This window comes from Capricornis sumatraensis, chromosome 22, assembly GCF_032405125.1.
Source record: "Capricornis sumatraensis isolate serow.1 chromosome 22, serow.2, whole genome shotgun sequence".
NCBI classification, from domain to species: Eukaryota; Metazoa; Chordata; class Mammalia; order Artiodactyla; family Bovidae; genus Capricornis; species Capricornis sumatraensis.
Genome location: NC_091090.1, coordinates 31,507,500 through 31,520,686, shown reverse-complemented (window position 1 = coordinate 31,520,686; position 13,187 = coordinate 31,507,500). Strand labels below are relative to the sequence as shown.

Sequence of the window (13,187 nt, the reverse complement as noted above, 5' to 3'; positions counted from 1 at the left end):
GGATTTCTTTGGAAGGAATGATGCTAAAGCTGAAACTCCAGTACTGTGGCCACATCATGAGAAGAGTTGACTTATTGGAAAAGACTCTGATGCTGGGAGGGACTGGGGGCAGGAGGAGAAGGGGACGACAAAGGATGAGATGGCTGGATGGCATCACTGACTTGATGGACATGAGTCTGAGTGAACTCCGGGAGATGGTGATGGACAGGGAGGCCTGGCGTGCTGCGACTCATGGGGTCTCAGAGAGTTGGACACGACTGAGCGACTGAACTGAGCTGAACTGACCCTCTCCTCCCTGCTGTGCTGATCGAAGCTGTAGGAGCCCGGCTCTTCATTACTGGGCTGATTGGCTGCTCTGCCACCTTCCAGGAAAGCCGCTGTAGACCTGCCACATTTGCCGTCATCCTACTCTTAGGTTTTGGTCACAGAAGTTGCTGTAGTGGTTTGGGGATACATTTACAGAGCGAAGGAGAAAAATGAGGTTGATCGCAGCATTTGGAAAATATAGAAGACCTACAGTGGAACCAACCCTGTTCTGCTAGCTGGGATATTATGTTCCGAGACAGCTGTCCTGTTGTCGCATTCACAACTCTTCTCACTGGGAAAATACAAACTGGTTCAAAGAAACCAAAAATCAGAGTGTCCCTCTTAGCTATTGCAGGGAGACCGCCAGCAGCTGCCATGGCAGTCTGGTCCACCCCTCTGACCTCTATGCCAAGGGGTATGAGGCTACTAGAAATTGTGAAGAAGCCGCAGGAAATCATGAGGCATGTTGTCTATGCGGCTACTGGGCGGGCTCTGTGCCTGCATCCTGTTGTGCAGAAGTAGGGAGCCTGCTTACAAGCTCCTCATCACCGGCGGAACCTATGCACATAGAAAACTCACCTGAGCTTTTTAGTCTTGTTCTGATTTGGAAGGTGAATCAAGCAAGTCCATTGCTATTGGCCTCCTGAGTTCATTTAGTTAAAGCACAGGTACATACACAGGTGTTGAACAGAGGAGCTTAGCTCTTCCTGTGTCCACCTTCCTACCTACCCACCTATGGCTTTTCCTCTGTTCTAGCAGACTCTCCATGTCAGTGAGGGTGTAAGCATGCCGGTAAATGTCTAATCTCAGAACTGTTTGCGAGTTGCTTAGTGTGGTAGAATTAAAGGCAGATGTGGGCCTGCTTCTGTCACTGCCAAGCTGTAAGGGAACTGCTGACGAAGTATCACAGGGTCCTTTCAGTCTTCACAGGGGAGCACTCTTGGCCAGAGGTTTTTGACAGGAGAGGGAGGCAATCAGCTGTCTGGTAAAAGTTATTATTATACCAGATGGTGCCCCTCATCAGTGTCCTTTAAAAAATATATACTACAGTCCATTAACTAGCTCAGTGGCTATCTTACAAAATGGCTAAAATAGATTTTAGAATCATATGGTATGTGTCTTGGTTCATCTTCAAAATCAGACTGATCTTTGAAACTAGCGGTTTTTAAGCAAAGCTGGCTTTATGTGTGTGTCTGCTCAGTCACTCAGTTGTGTCCAATTCTTTGTGATCCCATGGACTGTAGCCCACCAGGCTTCTCTGCCCATAGGATTTTCCCAGCAAGAAGTGGGTTGCCATTTCCTCCTCCAGGAGACCTTCCTGACCCAGGCATTGAACTGTCTCCTGTGTCTCTTGCATTGGCAGGTGGATTGTTTACTACTGAGCCACCCGGGAAGCCCAAGGAGTATAATGTATGCTGCTGCTGCTGCTAAGTCGCTTCAGTCGTGTCCGACTCTGTGCGACCCCATAGACAGGAGCCCACCAGGCTCCCCCGTCCCTGGGATTCTCCAGGCAAGAACACTGGAGTGGGGTGCCATTTCCTTCTCCAGTGCGTGAAAGTGAAAAGTAAAAGTGAAGTCGCTCAGTTGTGTCCGACTCTTAGCAATCCCACCCATCGACTGCAGCCTACCAGGCTCCTCCATCCATGGGATTTTCCAGGCAAGAGTACTGGAGTGGGGTGCCATTGCCTTCTCCGCTGTTGTTTAAAAACAATTGTTGTGAGTTAGAAACAATGTACCCATGTAGACTAGCAAAATAGTATGTAAATGTGATCTCAGTTGTAACTAGAAAAATCTAATTCAATAAACTCTGCATTACTCTCAAAAAAAAAAAAAAAAGCTTTGTTGTTGTTATTTGGCCACCCTAGGTGGCTTGTTGGATTTTAATTCCCCAACCAGGGATTGAACCCAGGCCCTCAGCAGTGAGAGCTCGAATAGCTAACCACTGGATAGCCAGGGAATTCTCAGCTTTGTTGTTATTACTACCTTTGGAACAAATTGTTATTGAAACTTACTTCAGGGGTAACATTTTCTTATACTGGGAAACTAATCAAATATCTGAATTATATGAAGAGTACATTTATCACTGTTCTCTATGAGTATAGAAAAATGTTATCAAGTTTTTATTCATATATGAAATAAATGTACTTTTCCAATTACAGGTTTGGTATAAAGTTAGAAAACTTTCTAAGTACAGTTTTCTATCGAACAGGTATTTTATAAACAGTTTTGCTGTACTACTATATTTTTAAAATTATACATTTAAATATTAAATCTAGCAATGCTTAAGAGAATGAAAAGACAAGCCATAGGCTAGGAGAAAAAACCTACAAAATACATAACTGACAAAGCACTGTTATCCAAAATATACAAAGAACTTAAAGTTCAACAATAAGAAAAAACTTGGTTAAAAAATGGGCCAATGACCTTAACTGATACTTTATGAAAGAAGACATATGGATGGCAGAACAGGACATGAAAAGATGCTCCACACCACATGTCATCAGCAAAGTGCAAATTAAAAGAACAGAAGAGTACTGCAACATACCTATTTGGACAGCCAAAAAGTAGATGTGGAAACACCAAATGCGAATAAAATACGGAGAATAAAGAAATCTCATTCATTGCTGATGGGAATGCAAAATGATAGTCACTTTGGAAGAGAGTTTTGCGGTTTCTTACAAAACTAAACATACGCTTATACAATCCACTAATTGTGCTTCCTGCTATTTATAAAGAGAAGGCAAAACCATACACACACGGAAACCACACCCAGGTGTCAATTTTTCTATCCTGAGCTGATTTAGCATAAAAGAACAGCAAGATTTGTGATTTATAGACTTTCCTTTTTGTTTGTAATTTAAGAACTGAAGACTGGCATTCACTTTTTGTTGATATTCTCTAAGCTTCATTGTATACACACAGCTTCTGTCAGATAGAATTGCCCATAATTAGCTGAAAGTTGAACTACTCAAACTAAGATTTCAAGTTAACATTATATCTTTTTCTTTTTCTTTTTTTTTGCAGGGGTGGGGGCATACCGCAGCATGTGGAACTTCCCCAACCAGGGATGGAACCCATGCCCCCTGCAGTGGAAGCACAGAGTCTTAACCACTGGACCACAAGGCAGTTCAAAGTTAACATTATATCTGACCAGAAAGTAGAGTGAAGCATTTACTTTAAAAATAAAATACATGAAAATTACAAGGACTTTGTCAATCTAACATATGATCTCAAAAGGCAATGGCTCAATTAGGAACCACTCAGCCACTTTCAAAATATGTTTCTCAAAATGATATTTTTTACACAGGTTTATTGAGGTAGCACTTATATACAACAAAGAACTGCACATATGTAAATAAACAATACGATGATACACAAACACCTATGATACCATTACGCAATGGTGGGGGGAAGAAATGGAGGCCATTGTGGGCAGGGGTGGGTCAGCCTCCCCACTTTCTCACATTACACTATAGGAACACAGACACATTCAGACACCTCTACGAAAAGAGAAGTCTAGGTTCTGAAGTCATAGAGCGAGGGCGTGAACACGACTTTCTTCACTCAGTTCCACACAAGCCATCAGTTTCACACTATAGAAAAAAATAATCAAGAATAAATTCAGGTCAGTCATCATAGGTGGGGACATTCTGAACAAATTTCCACTACTCAAAATGTTCAAATCCAGACATCCCCATAACCCAACCCCTCTCCCACTTCAGGCCCTCCAGAGTCTCACCTTTAGGAGTCATGAGAGATACATTAGGGTCTCAGATACTGTCTTCTCCTGGGATAGAACAGAACTTGGTCAGAGCCCACAGGAGTTAAGACTAAAGGAGACAATACAGGGTGGGTGAACCCCCCCAGGGAGTTCCCATCTACACTATCTCAAGGGTCTCAGGGTTCACCCATACACACACCTGTCCATACTTACTTGCAGTCTGAGCATAGCTCCCTCCATCTCCATCTGTGGGTAAAAGACATCATGTGAGAGGCCTGGGGGGAGGCAGAGCCATGAGGTTCTATAGGAATCCCTTAGTCCTGAATCCCAGGGAAGTTTCCAGAACCATGAGTGCAGATCCAGGGCAGGATTGAGAAACATGAGGAAAGAGGGTTTATGGGAACTGTACCAATCCCCTTTCCGGATGTCTATACTTAGCTGCTAGAAATCAGATCCCCATTAGGGGAATCATCAAAGTGAGAACGTAATCCTCTTTTACACACATGCCTTTCAAAAGAGTGTTAGAGGGCTTCCCTGGTGGCTCAGTGATAAAAAATTCGCCTTGCTGATGCAAGAGACACAGATTCGATCCCTGCTCCAGGAAGATTTCATATGCTGTGAAGCAACTGAGTCTGAGCCACAACTCTTGAGCCTGTGCTCTGGAACCTGGGAGCTGCAACTACTGAGCTCACACGCCCTAGAGCCAGAGCTCCACAACAGAAGAAGCCATGCAGTGAGAAGCCCGCACACGGCTAGGGAGCAGCTCCCGGCTCACTGCAGCTAGAGAGAAGCCTGCGCGGTAACAAAGACCCAATGCAGCCATAAGTAAATAAATACAGTTATTTTCAAAAAAGTGTGTTAGAAACAGGACCTCAGACTGGGTAAGCACATGTATGTAGATGGTGTCTCCCAGCACTGAGGCAAGAGACTGGACATTTTCTGTCTTGAAACCCCTGGGGGCACAAGAAAACTCAGATTTCACTCCTCTCCCTACCTGAGCGTTTCTTCCTCGAGAGCACAGCTCCAGCCACCACTGCCAACACGAGGAGAACCAGGCCAACAATGATGCCCATGGTGAGGAAGGGGGTCTGAGGAGGTTCTGTGGAGGAGAGGGAAGAGCCCTGACCTCAGGCTTGAGCCCTGACCTTGCAGAACTGAGTCCTGGAGGGCTCCTGCTTTACCTGAGAGGAAGCTCCATTCCGACCCCCTCCTTACCCCATCTCAGGGTGAGGGGCTCTTGAAGCCCCTCATGCTGCACATGGCATGTGTATCTCTGCTCCTCTCCAGAAAGCACAACCAGGGCCGCCCACTTCTGGAAGATTCCATCCCCTGAAGGCCTGGTCTCCACAAGCTCCATGTCCTGGGTCTGGTCCTCCCCATCACGCTGCCAGGTCAGTGAGATCTCCGTCCGGTAGAAGCCCAGGGCCCAGCATCTCAGGGTGACCTCATGGTCAGAGATGGGATGTCGGGTCACATGGGTCTTCGGAGGAACTGAGGAGAAAGGTGAGAAAATTTAGGAACTTTGTATTAACTCTAACAGCCCACATGAGGGGGCACTTCTGTGACCATTCTGAGAATGGAGGGAATAAATGGTGTGAGAGGTGACAGTGCAAAAGACATGAGCCTGGACCCCAGGATATGGGAAAAGTTCTTATGCTTTGAGAAGTTCTAGAAACAGGATAAGACAGTCCAGGGTAGGAGGCTCCAGGTCTCTGAGTGAGACAATACAGACTTCTGGTCCTGACCTAGGTGAGACCGAGTTGACTCAAAAAATCGAGTCATGTGGCCAGTGAAGAAGTCATGGGGCAGAGAAAAAGGTGAGAGAATAAAGCACTAAGACTTAGGCCAAAGTCAAAGAAATCTGCTAATAAATTATTTCAGAGACCTCCACATCCAGAGAGACATAATCCTTTAACTGTCCTGAAAAGGACATTTGGTTTTTAAGCAGCCTCGCAGAACACAGCGAAAACAAGATGCAAAGAATACCTGTTAAGTAAATGAATGTAACAACGTATTTAAACCTGAGAGTGTCACTGCTTTAGAATTCTTTACATCTTCTTTTCCACACCTCTTGCTTCTCTAGCCCTTCTCTCTGTTTCTCACATCCCTCTTCCCCCTTAGTCTCCACCAACTTCTCCTCCCTGAACTGTCGCACAAGAACCACCACCTCACCTGCCACCCATAGACTATTCTCTCCACAGTGGTCAGGAGTGTCATTTCAGACACTGAGTGAGAATCTGTAAGCCTTACTCTAAGGATCCAAGTGGTGGGGGAGAGGGGAGGAATTCTAGTGTCAAGCCTATGCTTCTCCCCTTAAGGTTGGGCTAGTTGGAGGTACAGCCGCAACCTGAGGTGAGATCTGGGAGGGCCCGGGGCCCCTGGTACCCGCGCGCAGCAGCGTCTCCTTCCCCTTCTCCAGGTATTTGCGGAGCCAGTCCACGCACTCGGTCTCCAGGTATGCCCGGTACCGTTCCGCTGCTCCCTCCACCTCCCACTTGCGCCGGATGATCTGAGCCACCGTGCCCGCCGCGGACCAGGAGAGCATGTCCTCGTTCAGCGTGATGTAATCCGCGCCGTCGTAGGCGAAGTGCTCGTACCCTCGGATGATGCGGCCGTCCGGCCCGACATCGCAGCCAGACAGCCAAAGGAAGCTGTGCGATTCTGCCCCGCCCCCGCGGTTAGCACCGCCCACTTAGCCCCGCCCAGCGCTCAATTTAGCTTCCCTCCGGCTCCAGACTCCCGAGCGGTGATTTCTCAGAGCCGGTTTTTCTCCTAAATTGAAAACGCAATCCCTGTGAATCCTAGCTCCTAGTGGGCTCTTCCCAGACCGAAGAGAGGTCGGAGGATCTCCTGACCTCGGGGCGAAACCTCGGACCAGGGAACTCAGGGGGACCCCGGCTCATCGCAGGAGAATGCAGGGCTCGAGACTCACCCAATTCGCTGTGGTTGTGGTTGCCAACGATGGCCTGCAGGTTCGCCCGCGAAGCCTGCGAATGTTCTCTGGCTATGTTGGTTTGCCGGTCCCAGTACTCCGGCGCCTCCTGCTACATCCACGGCGCCCGCGGCTCCACCCTCGGATTCGCGGTGTCTCTGTTGTATCTTACGAACTGAGTGTCGTCCAAGTAACCGACAGATTGATAAAGGTCCCTCCCGAGGCCAGGACGCTATACCAAAATATGGAAGTACCTCAAGGAGTGGACCCCTGGGACAGGGAGGGGCTGCCACCCGGGCCGACGCTCCTTCGGGCGCGGGTCCCCATGTCCGAGGTGAATGTGACCTGTAGGGGATAAGAGGACGAGGGGGCGTGCGAGACGGAAGAGGGCCGGTGGGAGACTCGAGTGGTGAAAGGAGAGGGCTGGAGGCTCGGAAGGGACAGGGGAGGGTCAGGACGGGACTGGGACGAGGGAGTGGGTCTGGTCTCGGGGCCACAGAAACGCGTCTTCCCCGGCTGTCCTTCGCCCCAGACAGGCGGTCCCCTGGCTTCTCCTGCAGAGGCTATTTCGTCTGGATCCCGCACTCACCCGCCCAGGTCTCGGTCAGGGCCAGGGACCCCGAGAGCAGCAGGAGTAGGGTTCGCGGCTCGGTGACCCGCATGCTTGGGATTTGGGGCGAATGTGAGTTCGAACTGGTCTGAGAACTTCATAACAGGGAACCGTGGTGGCGCTGATAGACCGAGACCTGGAGCAGCATCATAGGTGTCCAGGAAGAAGGACCCGACACAGCTTAAGAGAGAAGTGAAACTGTGGGGAGGGAGATGGGGAATCCTCAGTGCTTAGCTGCCAGGTCCCAGACGCCAACCCCCGCCCCTAGAACCTGAGACCTTGAGCGCCACACCCAGGGCACCTGGGACTTTGTGCCAGCCCCTCTCCTCGAGGCTGCACCGAGAGCCCTTTGTCAGACAGTCTCCCTGGCGCTGGCACTCTTTGAGAAAACCAAGGAGAAACCCCCAGGGCTCAGCCTCTTTGTCTTCCCTTCCCCAGTTACCTCTCCCTGACTTGCACCCCTATTCACTCATCCCTCGGGCACTCTCCCAGGAAAAACAAACTTCCAAGGAATAGGGTGCCAGAGAGCAACCTGGTCTTAGGAAAGCTGGTGAAGAAACAGTGGTATGCTCATTAAACTGGGGGCAGTTGTGTATGCAGAGATTCCTATAGAGACCAGCTTCCTGTTTGCTTGTTAACCATAATCCTGATGTCCCCTGAACGATTGAGCATCTAATCTGTAAAAGTAATGATTTTACCCTTCCCGTGTGAAGGTGTCTAAACACCTCTGCAATAACCAAAGTTCATAACTTCACTTTCCCAAACTGTGGCTCCAGGCTTTGATACTTTAAAATTACCTTTATTCCATAGCCCCGAGTTTTCCTGTCAGAGTCTCAGCATATGGTCAATACAGAAAAGCACACAGAAGCGCAGTTTCTTCCTGCAGGCCTGTGCCTAGGCGGTAATTTACCACAGTGACTAGGTGATGACAGGAGAGGCTGAGCCACTGAAAGAAGATTTTTTACTAATTACACTTTCAGAGAGGAGGGGGCATGGCATACCACAGAGGGCCACAGGGGGAAGCACCAAGGTTGGCCAGAAGGTGAAGAAGAGGGAGCAAGCATGGCTCAGAACTTTCATGGCGTTTTCCTCAGGGCTGAGGGAAAGCAAAGGAGGGCTGGAGAAACATCTTAGGATTGGCTGGTTTGAATAAGGTCATTGGCAGGTTCTGGGAGACAGGGCCTGTCTCTAGGTGCCTGGTACCTAGCCCTGGATAATGAGAGCAGAAGAATATTGCTTCCTGGAATGTACGACCTGATAGAAGTGTGTATATATGTGTGTTCGCGCTCAGTCATGTCCAACTCTTTGCGACCCCATAGACTGTAGCCTGCCAGGCTCTGCTGAAGAGGTGGTTCCAGATATGGACTCTGGATTGTCTTGTTTGTAAAGAAAAGGCTGCTCCTGGGCAAGCCCTTTGCTGTCTCTAAGAATTGGTCAGCTCTAGAGCACAAGTCTCTCCCCAGTTATCTAGACCACAAATGGCAGAGCATCAAGAATACAGAAAATAAGAAATATTATTAACACATTATATTTCAACCAGAGTGTACAAACTTTAATCCTCTCAAAGTTGCAAGTGTTCAGTGCAATCAAAGTGCCCTTCACGAACACTCCTGTGTCATCTATGTTTGTGATCCACACCTAAGTGATGTGCACATTTTATTGGGCACTTGGTATTATTTTCTTTAACCTGATTGACATAAGGAGACATTTGGTTTTTAGGCTGCCTCACAGAACAGAGCAAATACAAGATGCAAAGAATACCTGTTAAGCAAATCAATGTAACATCATATTTCACCCTGAGAGTGTCACTGCTTTAGAATGCTTTACATCTGCTTCTTCTCCACACCTCTTGCTTCTCTAGCCCTTCTCTCTGTCTCTCATCCCTCAGGCCCTCTTCTCCCCTTAGTCACCACCAACTTCTCATCCCTGAGTTGTGGCACAAGAGCCACCACCTCACCTGCCACCCATGGACTGTTCCCCCCACAGTGGTCAGGAGTGTCATTTCAGACATTTTTTAATATTCCAGTGGCTCCATCTCACTCTTGGAAAGCTTCTAGAATGTAAGGCACATGAGCACAGGGGATTTGTGTTAAAGCTGTTTTGGTTAATCTGTACCTCCAGCATGTAAAGCTATGTTTGATACATAGTGAGCACTAGATTAATCATTGTTGAACAAATGAAATAAACAAACCGGATTGTATTAAAGTCTGATGGCATCATATACAAATCAGAAAATTTTTTAAAGTAGAAAAATTAGGAAAGATTTTATGTTGTTCAACTAGTATATGTGAGAGTTCATAAATTCATTCCAGTGGAGAAAATGTTTTATATGTTGCACAATTGAGCCTGTGCATTAGTTTTCTACTGCTACATAAAATGTTACCCCAAATGTAGTGGGCTCTAACAAGAGCCATTTCAATGCTCACAGTTCTGTGGATCAGAAGTCCAGGTGCGGTATGGAGAGGGTCTCTGTTCAGCATTTCATGAAGTTGTGTTTGCAACTAGAGCTTAAGGTCCTCCTCCAAGCTCATACAGAACTCTGCAGAATTTTACTTCTTATAGTCGTAGCACTGAGGTCCCCATTTCCTTTCTTGAGGTCGGTAGAATCCTGCTTTCAGCACCTCTGGCCACCAGCATGCCTTGCTATGCGGGCCCCTCCATTTCACGCCCTCCCTCACACTGAATCCCTTTCATCTTTGTTCAGTAATAACCTAGTCTGGTTAAGAGTTCACTTGATTAGGTCTGGATTACCCATGATCATCCCCTGTTGTAAACTCAACTGATATGAACCTTAATTACATATGAAAAAATCCCTTCACAGTGCCACTTGCATTAGTTGTAAGGTCGGACCCTGGGGGCCATGATGGGCCGCCCCTCCTCTCCCTCCCGCTGGCGAAAAAGTCCCTAACGGAGGATCCGCCCAGATCCCAGGGACCAATGACAGCACACTTCGCCGGTTGCCATGACGAACCGCCCCCTCCTCAGTCCCTAACGGAGGGAGCCTCCCAGATGCCAGGGACCAATGACAGCACACTCCGCCAGCTAAAGCCGCCCCGCCCCAGCCGCATAGAGAAACCTATCAGCTCGCGGCGCCAGGAACCAGCAGCCTATCCAAACCTCCATCCGCTAGCCCAGCCATCCCTCGCAAGGTGCATATATAAATAAACTTCCAACGCGGTCTGGGCACGCGGATTTCCTCGACCTGCCCCGTTCGGGTCCAGGAACCCCGCCCGGGAGCGCTTCGCCATTAAAGCCCGTTAACAATTTTTTGGTGTACCTGGTCGTCTTTTACCTAACATTAGTGGGAGAAGGTGAATAACCAGCAGCTGGTTATCGCTGGGTGTCTTAGAATCTGCCTAATATAGCCTTGTTCTTCCTTTCTGGTTATCGCTGGCTGTTTTAGAATCTGCCTAATATAGCCTTGTTCTTCCTTTGGGTTTAATTGGGTTACAGTTGGTAATGGAAATTCAAATAAATAAAATTTTGTAAATAGTAATAGCATGCTTTCTGTCCATTTAACCATGGGGATTCTTCTTAAATCTTAAAACTAAATGGTATGTTTAATAAAAGTGTTAGTCGCTCAGTTGTGTCCAACTCTTTGTGACCCCACAGATTATAGCCCACCAGTCTCCTCTGTCCATGAAATTCTCCAAGCAAGAATACTGGAGTGGGTTGCCATTTCCTTCTCCAGGGGATCTTCCTGACCCAGGGATCGAACCCGGGTCTCCTGAATTGCAGGCAAATTCTCTACCGTCTGATACACCAGGGAAGCCCTATGTTTAACATCCTATTAATTTACAACAGATCAAAAATAAAATGCAATAATCTGTTGGGAGCCGCGTTAGGCATTACTGACAAAATGGAGGCACAGCCCTAAACCTCCTCCCTTTGTTCCGTAGGCATGGACCCGGAATGAAGGAGTTAGGTTTGTGATTCTGACTTGTTTTTTCCTTTCCTCGGCTGAGTTGACTGAAGAGAATATTAAGGTGCTTATTGTTTTTGAGAGGAGCATGAGGAAGGCAGAAAGCCTTCTGCAGCTGTGCTCAAAAAATAATTTATAAAGTTAATCATCGACAAAGTTCAAGGACTTTTACAAAAGAGTATTCCAGGGTGAGCACAGAGGCTACAGCTTGAGGCCATGGGAGGGATTGCTATCTGAAGCCTATTTGTGAGGAAAGTGTTTGTGGCAAAGGAGTTTGCTGAATTTAGGGCTTAGGAATAATTAAAATAGTTAGAAGCTAAGGATTTAAGGGATGCTGTAATGTTAGCATATTCTACTATAGCTTATAGAGATTAGGGACTTTAGAGATATTTATAGCTAGAAGCCCTTTCTTAGAAATAGTGAGCTTAGGATACTAAGGGCAAACAGGACTTAGAAAGATAAGTATTAAACTGAGGAATGTGGTATGCAGCCCAGACATTAGCATGAGTTACAGTGTATTCACAAGGACACATGAGAAAAAGTAGATAAGAGAATCACTGAGGAAGGAACTCCTTTTGAGGTGCAACAATGATTTTTGGAGAAAAATAAATTGTGGGGGGCCCTCCACAGAAAGAGAGAGGCAGTGGAAGTTCCCTCAGCAAAGCCGAGGGGTCCCAAGGAGAGGTGAGCCTACTGTCTGCCAACCCAGCCCCTCAGCCATCGAGAGACAATCCCACTCGACAGGGGTTCCATCTAAGCAGGTCCGCTTTATTGCCACAAACTCTTGGTTTACATAGGCAAGCAAGGGGGTTTTGTGAAGGACTTTCACCAATCACATTAAAGGTCAAATCTTAATATGCCATAGTTGCACCAATCACGTTAAAGGTCAAATTGTAATATGCTGTAGTTGCACCAATCACATTAAAGGTCAAGTCTCATGAGCCTTCATTGTAACAGGAGTCTATCTCGCGCTGTCAACGTGCACGGAAATCAAGAGAGCCAATCAAAAATTTTGACAAACAACTTAGGCCGTGCCCTCATCTCTACTGCCAGGCGCCATCTTAGCTCTAAACTGCAAAGCTACCCCTTCTTTTTTCAAGGTTTCCTATTTAGGGCTCCACAATAAATCTGGGTCAGTGGGAACTAAAAATATCAAACCTCTGACCTAATGCTTTTGTAAAAGTATAAAAGAGAATCATAAGCTTGAAATAAACAAGCAATCCAAGAAAACTGAGAGGCTGCCTCAGTTTCTCAAAGACACTGCTCACCCCTTCAGGTTGAATCCTTGGCTGCTGGAGCTGGACTCCGGCAATAATCCATTATTTTCTTTGGATGCTGTAATAACTGTGTATAGCTGTAAAAGTGAGAATTCTAAAAAACAAATAATTACTATGTTCCACAGTTTTCCAGAATCAGAATTGCAGGAGAGGTTTACTTGAATTCTGGTTAGAGCCTCTGGTTAGTTGCGATGAAGCTGTCAGCCAAGGCTGCATCATCCAAAGGCTTAACTGAGGCAAGAAATTCACATTAAACATGGTCACCCATATGGCTGTTGGAAGAGGCCCCATTTCCCTCCTGGATGGTCCTGGGAGGCTTCAGTTCCCAGCCATACCAACTTTCCTTAAAGCAGCTAATGACTAGGTAGCTATCTTCCCCCAGAGCAAGTGATCTGAGAGAGGGCAGCCACGATGGAAGC

The 13,187-nt window shown here is 47.1% G+C and overlaps 2 pseudogenes; one reads left to right on the top strand and one right to left on the bottom strand.

Moving 5' to 3' along the window:
- The first annotated feature begins 294 nt into the window (after positions 1–294).
- Positions 295–889, top strand: LOC138097947 (tetraspanin-3 pseudogene; annotated as a pseudogene).
- Positions 890–3,822: 2,933 nt separating this feature from the next.
- LOC138069440 (BOLA class I histocompatibility antigen, alpha chain BL3-7-like) lies at positions 3,823–7,621 on the bottom strand (annotated as a pseudogene).
- Positions 7,622–13,187: the final 5,566 nt, after the last annotated feature.